This window comes from Lithobates pipiens, unplaced genomic scaffold, assembly GCF_037356315.1.
Source record: "Lithobates pipiens isolate NorthernLeopardFrog02 unplaced genomic scaffold, aLitPip1_a1.2 Scaffold_13, whole genome shotgun sequence".
Taxonomy (NCBI): domain Eukaryota; kingdom Metazoa; phylum Chordata; class Amphibia; order Anura; family Ranidae; genus Lithobates; species Lithobates pipiens.
The window spans coordinates 471221071-471230060 of record NW_027507718.1 but is presented as its reverse complement, the minus strand read 5'-3'; the positions used below and the strand labels follow the sequence as shown (position 1 = coordinate 471230060).

At 44.2% G+C, this 8990-nt stretch overlaps 1 long non-coding RNA gene across 1 annotated transcript; it reads right to left on the bottom strand.

The window, feature by feature from the left end:
- Positions 1-361: 361 nt before the first annotated feature.
- On the bottom strand, positions 362-7532 carry LOC143975469 (uncharacterized). Its single transcript, XR_013272379.1, has 2 exons — positions 7372-7532; positions 362-2710 (listed from the first exon to the last, which is right to left on the bottom strand). It is a non-coding gene; the product is annotated as an uncharacterized LOC143975469 (long non-coding RNA).
- Between the last annotated feature and the right edge of the window lie 1458 nt (positions 7533-8990).

Genomic DNA, 8990 nt, shown 5'->3' with positions numbered 1-8990 from the left:
GTAATAAGTGTGTAGCCAGTTCTCAATATCCTAATTCCTTGCCAGAAGAATCTTGAAGAGACTGCTGACTGCATTCGGTTGATTCCTGAGTGGTCTCCAATTGGCGATGAGTAGAATTCTGCAAAGATCCTCTTTGCTTCTTCCTCTGCTTTAATTACTCTTCTTTTTCCAACCAAGAGCTTGCCTTCTGTAATGAAAGGGACCATACAAAAGCTACATTCATTACAAAGCTATTTTCCTAAACCACTGACATTAATTGTGTAAGGTGTTCGTCTTCTAGATTCCCCTGGATAGCCTAGGCTGGAGTGGCTCAATGGAGGTCCCATACGCCGGCGGTTAACCAAATACACATACTCGTGGGTACGTGGTAACTGGTTACAAAGTTTAATGGAAAGAGGACAGTCTTTTATGTGGTAATTTACAAAGCCCTGCCCTGTGGGAGGGCCCATAGGGTAATTTTACACATACATCAACAATTTAACTCAAACTCATGACATTATGTAAGTCAAAGGTTAAATACAATCTTCTGACTGTTATTTTGTCTTTTCAGCATCTGCTGACTGACCATATTCTTGCGTAACCAGTCCTTATCTTAGCTTTGTGCCTCTCACCGCAGACAGATGTTTCCTGATGTGTCAATATCTTGCATAGACCCTTCTGGAGAGACATGCAGATATCTATCATCTAGTCACGTAGGCCAGTATGCTGGTGTCTCAATTCTGAAGCTATTGAGAAATGCAAACCCAAGAATATTGGTACTAGATTTTTGACTTAGTATATCTTTTGGTAATTTCAATAAGTATTCCCTTATAATCCTCCCTTTGATCATTCTGTGATTTACATAATGATCATTCCTTTTCTAATTTAATAGCACAGGCTTCATACTCCGAACCCTCGTGCTCTTGGTTTTTATACCATACCGTTGGACCTTTAACAATGGAAGTGAGTTTCAGATCCTCCGGAGCGGCCGTGTTTCCCTTTTTACATAAACATTTGATTATCTTATAACAGGCATATAAAAATAGAATGAAGAGAATCACAGTGGCAATTGTCATGGCAGCATTTCGGAGCCAAGATATTAATCCCCCAAAACTAAAACTGCTCGAGAAGGGATCCCAGTTTTTTCCTATGTTCCTTGCCTCTTTCTGTAGTTTATTTACCTCTTCCCTGTGTTGGGCAATAACGTCATAGTAGTCTGGGACTTCGATGCTGGTATTATGAATCCAGGTACAGCACTCATAATCCTCAGTAGTCTCACAGAGGCCAGTAAGGGCTGCACTCATACTTTCTATGGCCAACTCATGTAGTTCTAGTTGCTTCCTAATTGCCCTAGTTTCTAGATTTAGTTTGGTTATATCATCAGAATTTTCCTCCAGAATCTCATCAATTATGCCAGTGTAATTATTTAATCTTTTCATTAGGTCAATTCCCCATCCTGTCCAGGAAGGGAACCATGCCCAGGCCATATCTTTTTCTAAAAACAATTCTCGTTTATTACGGTGTCTAAGGGGATATCTAGGATGCATGCTAGCTTCAAGGAAGTGACTTCCCTTGTTATCCCCTAATACCCCCATGATAGGAACCAGGGCTGCAAGGTAACACCACCCCTGGGGTTTGGTTGGGATCCAGGGGTGACAGAGTTTGCCGCAGCATATATATGTGGTATTTCCTAGAGCTAGGGGCCGTTTATGGAACACGTTCCTAAGAGTATCAGAAAGGCCAGAGATCATCAGAATTGACATTAATTGGTGTATTGTAGACTTAGTACTGGAGCTAAGAAAGTCTAAAAAGGTGGCATTTAGGGTGGGATCTGAAGTATGGAAGAAAGAAGGACTGTTAAGCGATGTCATTGAAATGTTAAGTTTTGTTTGTTTGCAAACCTCGGCTCCATCTGTGGTGTTTCCCAGTCGGAAACACCAGTCTGGGAAGTGGCTTCTACCTATAATTTGGAAAGTGAGGGTTTTATTTGAAAGGGTCCTAGTAACATTCGTTAGGACAATAGGGGGTGTTCCATTAAGGAGGGGGGTAAAATTCAAGGGGACTGCCATGAGAGGGATTCTAGCTGTACTGGGATGTAGCTTGCTGCAAATCCAGCATTTCTCAAAACCGGATTTTTGAGCATAGCTATATTTGAATTTTAGTAGTAACATCTTGTCAGTCAGTCCCTTAGGTGACTCATTAACGGGTACAATACTTCTACTATGTCTTTGGCCGGGGGTATTATTCATCTTAGGTGGTCCACATATCCCTTTTAATAGACCTAAGTCTTCTGGATGATATATACAGTTGGCTATAAACCATGTGGGCAGGAATACAAGTAGTACCAGACTACCCCAGAGGCATACAGCCTTCCCTGACACTGAAGGTAAAAACATTTCTACAAGTTCTTATGCTTGTCCTTCTTCTTCGCTATCATGTAGGGTTTCAAGGGTTAATTGTCCAATGCCTTCCTGAATCTCTTGCAGTTCCGGTAGCTGTTCGGGTGGGTCGGGTTCTCCTTCAATAGGTGGGGGGTCGGGGGTTGTGGGAAGCGGTGGGCACTTTTTCAGCCTGCTGGCGTGGATCCAGGTGTTTCCTTGGTCAGTCAGGACCGCAGTTCTGGACACCTTTTCAACCTTCCAAGGTCCAGAGTAGATTGGTCCGATCCTCTTTTTGTGGGCCAGTTGCTTGACTAGCACTTGATCTCCTGGGATGAAGGGGTGTGTTGGCTCTGTGGAAATAGGAGAAAAGGTGACAGAAACTTGTTCGTTCATTTCATGAAGCATACTTACCAGGTTTTTCACGTACATTTCCTGTTGGGAATAAATGTCAATATCAGTGTCTTGGTCTAATGGGGGTAGTTCTATGTTTGCGGGGACTCCCATCAAAATTTCAAAAGGTGAAAGTTTCGTTCTGGCGTGGGGTGCCGTCCTAATCTGGAATAGCACAGAAGGGAGGTGATCAAGCCATCCCTTCATTGTGCCCCCTGTGGCCTTTTTCAATTTATCCTTTATATTTCTATTCATTCTTTCCACTACCCCTGCACTTTGAGGGTGATAGGGGATGTGTAGTTTCCATTGCAGCCCTAACAATTTAGCCACAGCCTGGGTAACAGAGGAGCTGAATGCAGGTCCCCTATCTGACCAAATAGATGTTGGTATGCCAAACCTACAAATCCAGTTATTCAGCAAGCATTTTGCTGCTATATTGGCTGTCTCACCTGCACAGGGAGTGGCTTCAACCCAGCCTGAAAATTTATCTACGACAACGCACAGGTATCTTAGGTTCCCCTTTTGTTTTGGCATGTGTGTGAAGTCTACTTGTAAATCTGTAAGGGGACCTATTGGTGGGGGTAGATGACCATGTAGGCCATGCCGTTTGCCCTGCACATTGTTTTGAGCACAGGTAAGGCAACTTGTGGTCAGGAGTTTGACTTGTTTGTTCAAGGCGTTTGTGCAGAAAGATTTGGTGTACATAGTGGCTAAAGGGACGGCACCTATGTGTCCTGGACCATGAAGGTAGGAGAGAATTAGAATACTGCTTGCCTCAGGTATTCCCAATATCTTCCCCTCTTTTGACCACAGACCCTCTGGGTCTTTGGTCAAGCCAGCCTTCACCCAATACAAGACATCTTCCTCAGTGGCTAATGATTGCATTTGTGCCACTACAGATTTAAAGTTAGGACAGGTGAAATGATCCTTAAAGTACATGGACGTGAGGGTGGGCTCCTGGGTGGAGGACTGGGCTGCCTTTTTCGCTTCTCGGTCAGCTAAAGTATTTCCCTTGGAAAGTTTGCTATTATCTGAAGAATGTGCTTTTACTTTAATTATTGCCACCTCTTTTGGGAGCAAAATAGCCCGAAGAAGTGCCTGAATCTAAGTAGCATTGGAAATAGGTTTATTATCTGCTGTTTTAAAACCTCTTTTAGCCCATATTACTCCGAAGTCATGCACCACCCCAAATGCATATCTACTGTCTGTGTAAATGTTCACCTTCTTATCTGTAAATAAAATGCAGGCCCTGGTGAGGGCTTCTAGTTCAGCCACCTGAGCCGAAGAGGGGGGCAGTGGTTTGGCTTCTAATACCTTGTTTGGCAACTGGCCTATTGCATATCCTGTTTGGAAGGTGGAATCAGAGGGACGGGAGCAACTACCGTCCACAAAAACATCGTCTGCATTGGTAATCGGTACGTCGGTGAGGTCTGGTCTTGGTGATGTGATAGACTCCACTCGTGTTATACAGTCATGAAACTGGTCTGGGTCTTGTGGTAGACGCAGCATGGAGTGCCGGAGGCGGACAGCAGGGTTGCTAGCGGGAACATATTTAAGAGATAGATTGTCAGTGTTCATAAGGGTAATCTCATAACCGCTGAGCCTTTGTGAGGTCATGTGTTGGGTGTTCATGTTCTGTATGAGGTGGATGACAGAATGGGTGGTGAAAAGTGTCATTGGGTGGCCCAAGATCATTTTGTTAGCGTCCTGTACTGCCATAGCACAGGCTGCTAAATTCTGGATACATGACGGCATGCCTTGAACCTGGACAGGGAGTTTCTTGGATAGGTAAGAAACCGGGCGGTATCCTGTTCCATGTTGTTGTGTGAGAACCGCGGCAAAAGATTTCCCTGAAACTACACAGTACAGCTGAAAAGCTTTACCATAGTCTACCAATCCCAGGGCGGGTGCACATGACAGACTGTTTAATAGAGCTTGAAAAGCTTGTAGTCTGTCTTCAGTCCAATCTATTAATTTAGGGGCTGTCGAGCCAGTAGCCTCTCTTAGGATACTATCATAATGAGAACAGTCAGGAATCCATTGGCGGCAATATACCATTGCACCCAAGAACGAGAGTAGGGCGGCTTTGTCTTTTGGGGGACTGAGAGCTCGAAGGGCTGCGGCACGTTTGGGGGACACTAGCCTTGTCCCTTCCTTTAGAATGCACCCTAGGTATTCTACCTGTGGCTGGCACCATTGTATTTTCTTCCTTGAGGCTAGATGCCCGGCGTGAGCTAGGTGTTGTAACAGTGATGTTGAATCGACCGCACAATCTTCAGCAGTTCGACTGCACAGGAGCAGGTCGTCCACATACTGTATTAGTACCGACCCACGCTCAGAAGTCCAAGACTTGACAGTCTCGTTGAGTACCATAGAGAAGGCGGCTGGACTGTCTACATACCCTTGCCAGGTTAGTTGGCCCCCGGCCCAGGAGAAAGCAAACATAGGTTGGGCTTCCTCTGCAATGGGAATGCTAAAGAAAGCATTCGCTAAATCAATTACTGTGTAGCATAGAGAGTCTGCCGGTATGCATGAGAAAATAAAAGTGATGTCTGAGACTAGGGGTGGGAGGGGAATCACTTGTTTGTTTACTGCTCTGAAGTCTTGGACGAGTCTCCACTCGCCACTGGCCTTCTTTAAAGGGTAAATGGGTGTGTTCCAGGGGCTAATGATTGGTTTTAGGATACCTTTAGATATGTAGTCATCGATCTGGGGGGCAATGCCTTGGGTCTTTTCGGGGGGCAGGGGGTATTGTTTGTGATATTGTGCTTCTGCGTCAGGGCGCATCTGAGGCGAGTAAGGCGTACAGTTAATAAAACCTACGCTACCTTTGTTTTCCTCCCAGATAGCATGTGTTTCGAGAGAGGCGGGGAGTAGCATAAAGAAGCCTCTGTGTGCATGTCGCTTAGGGCCATGTAAGTCACATAATGGTGAACTAGCTGTAAGGGAACCTTCTGTATTAAACTTAATGGTAATACACAGTTGTGCCAAGAGGTCCCGTCCCATAAGGGGCACAGGGCATGAGGACAAGACGGCAAAAGTTTGGGTACATAATTTCTGTCCTTCTGGAGTGGCTACAGTCAGTGGTGGAGTGATGGGATGGGTGACAGGTGTCCCATTAATACCAATAGAGTTTCCCTCGGTGCATTGTGGTGTGTTAAAAATCTCATCGTTCACTGAACTAGAGGTGGCGCCAGTGTCTATCAAAAAGCAGACACGTTGTCCATCTACATGTAATACAACTTGAGGAAGACTTCTCCATGAGGGATTGTAACACACTAGGCTGAGGGAAGGGACATACTCTAGGCATCCCTATTGGGGTGGTGGCTGCCGATTGGATGGCCACTGCATAGGAATTCTGGGTGGTGGTCTATTGGGGGCCTGAGGGTGCATTATTTGTGGCTGTGTAGGATATTGGGGTAGTGGTTGACGAGGGTTCTGGTATGGCGGATAACGGGGATACTGTGGGCGGGTCTGGGGGTTAAATTCCCTGCCTCTTGCTCTAATCTGTCCAGTCCTATAAGGGCACTGGGATTTCCAGTGTCCTTGCTGTCCACAATTGAAACAACCTTGGTCCGGGGGATAAACAACAGCTGGACCAGGATATGTTTGCATGGCCATTAGGGTCATGGATTCCCAATTGGTGACACCTTTCCCGGACTTGTGCCCAGAAAGGTTCCACCTTGGGACCCGGCAAGTTATGTTGAACATACTCATACGGGGTGGGAGTTCCCGGACTCTGGGGCTGGGTGCCTGCAGAATTCCCCATCTAGTAATTTGGGTAGTGTGTGTCTAGTGGCAGGACACAGGTGATAACACCCGGTTTGTCCAACAATCCGGTCTCTGGTCTGGGAGTAGGATCCCTGATCTTTTTTGGGGCAGATGGACTTATATAAAACTATGAAGATTTACCCTTAATATATGATGAAGGGTAAATCTTTCCTGGTGGCGGGATATACCCCCTCTTACACCAAGTCTGCAAGAGAAGCCTGTAGGTCTAGTGGTCAAAAGAATCTACCTTTCATAAATGCTAAGAAAAAAAATAAACCTAGCGTGCAGTGTGAACAGGCGGGTGCTACCTCACTACAATCTGGTTCTTAATACTCTGTATTCATTTAACAACATTTAGGTTTATTCAAACAGATATCCACTCTATATTATAATTATATCTTATACAACGTTAATACTCTATATTCTTACGCTTGCACCTAAAGAGAAACAGACATATTGTTATGGTTTAAGATTTCAGCTTTAAAACTTTACATGTACATTTATCAAGTAATCACATCATGATGCATTTCATTATTTATAGTGCACTTTTAAAAGTTCTCAAGTGGGCGTCCATTTAGCCAATCCTTATGTCACGGGCGTATATGATACCTCCCGTGTTAGAATATAATCATGAATCTCTCTCTTAGTTTATAGTCGGACCAACCTAGTCAGACTCCTCAATACCTGCGAACCCTTTTCACCCCCCAAGGGACCAGCCTAGTCCGTTGCGAAGGCACAGCTTTATATATATATATATACATACAATTAAATTCCTTATAATGGTTGTCTGGACAGGTCAAGCATAAACGCCAATTACCATAAAAAGAGGCAAAAGGTGTAAATGACTTACCTGTGCAAACCCCACTTCCTGGTACCAAAACTGTAAGGTGTTCGTCTTCTAGATTCCCCTGGATAGCCTAGGCTGGAGTGGCTCAATGGAGGTCCCATACGCCGGCGGTTAACCAAATACACATACTCGTGGGTACGTGGTAACTGGTTACAAAGTTTAATGGAAAGAGGACAGTCTTTTATGTGGTAATTTAACTGCCCTGTGGGAGGGCCCATAGGGTAATTTTACACATACATCAACAATTTAACTCAAACTCATGACATTATGTAAGTCAAAGGTTAAATACAATCTTCTGACTGTTATTTTGTCTTTTCAGCATCTGCTGACTGACCATATTCTTGCGTAACCAGTCCTTATCTTAGCTTTGTGCCTCTCACCGCAGACAGATGTTTCCTGATGTGTCAATATCTTGCATAGACCCTTCTGGAGAGACATGCAGATATCTATCATCTAGTCACGTAGGCCAGTATGCTGGTGTCTCAATTCTGAAGCTATTGAGAAATGCAAACCCAAGAATATTGGTACTAGATTTTTGACTTAGTATATCTTTTGGTAATTTCAATAAGTATTCCCTTATAAATTGTATTTCTGATACTCACGCTTTAGGGTAAATTTAGCAGTGTGTCTGCTTAAAATGATATATTTTTAATTTGTCATATCCGGGTGGGTATTCTCCCACAGAAAGGAATTTGAAAATGTCCTCGTACCTCTTCATGCCTATAAACGTGCAACACCGTTCGCAGCTAAAATTTTACAATCGCATGAAATTTTAAAGACAGCATTTGGTAATCATGTGTCGTGTGATATCCCAGTGAGCACTGTGTCTTACTGTATGGAGCAACATAGCAGCATTCAATAACAGCAAATGGTTACTCAGAGCTTCTGCACAGCCACTTTTTAGCTGTTACTGTTGTCATACAACATTGAATGATAAGAACATTTGTTTCCCAATGGGTCCATTACAACAATGGACTGCTCCGACATCACATTGATCTAAAAAATATAGAGATGAGGTCCACCCCTCCCATATTTTGGTTATATTCGTGGACAAAGAGGGGTTTCTCCACAACACCAGTCGCCTTAGTAATTTGGACTTTCACCAGAGCTATCCGTCATGGAGCCGCTGTCGTCTTCAGGATCGTATTCTGAGCCTAAATCTGACAGATGAGTAACCTCTTCACTATCTGTCATGCTCAGAAACATGTAGGCCTCTTCACTAGTGTACCTTTGATTTGCCATTTTGGGCTCTAAATTTACTGGTACAACTAGTGAGGTTCACAGGTAAAAAAAAGCACCTAGGCTGTCAGCAACTGTATAAAACGCTACCAAAAAAAACTGTTAGCGATCTCAGGTATCAGGGCTGACTCTGCGAATGCTGTAGTTATGTGTGTTGTGTTTTGTAAGTGACAGTGATCAATCAATACTGAACTTGGCTGGGCGGAGGGGCAAAACACAGGTGCTAGTGGGTATCTGGACTGATCCCACTAACAATACGTTTTTTGGAACCCTAAACTGCTGTGGACGCTAGTATAGATCTGATGAGGTCAGATATCGATCCGTTCAGATTCTATAATACTAAGGGAGGTGTATGCTTTGCGCGTGGGTGTTAGCAGTACGGG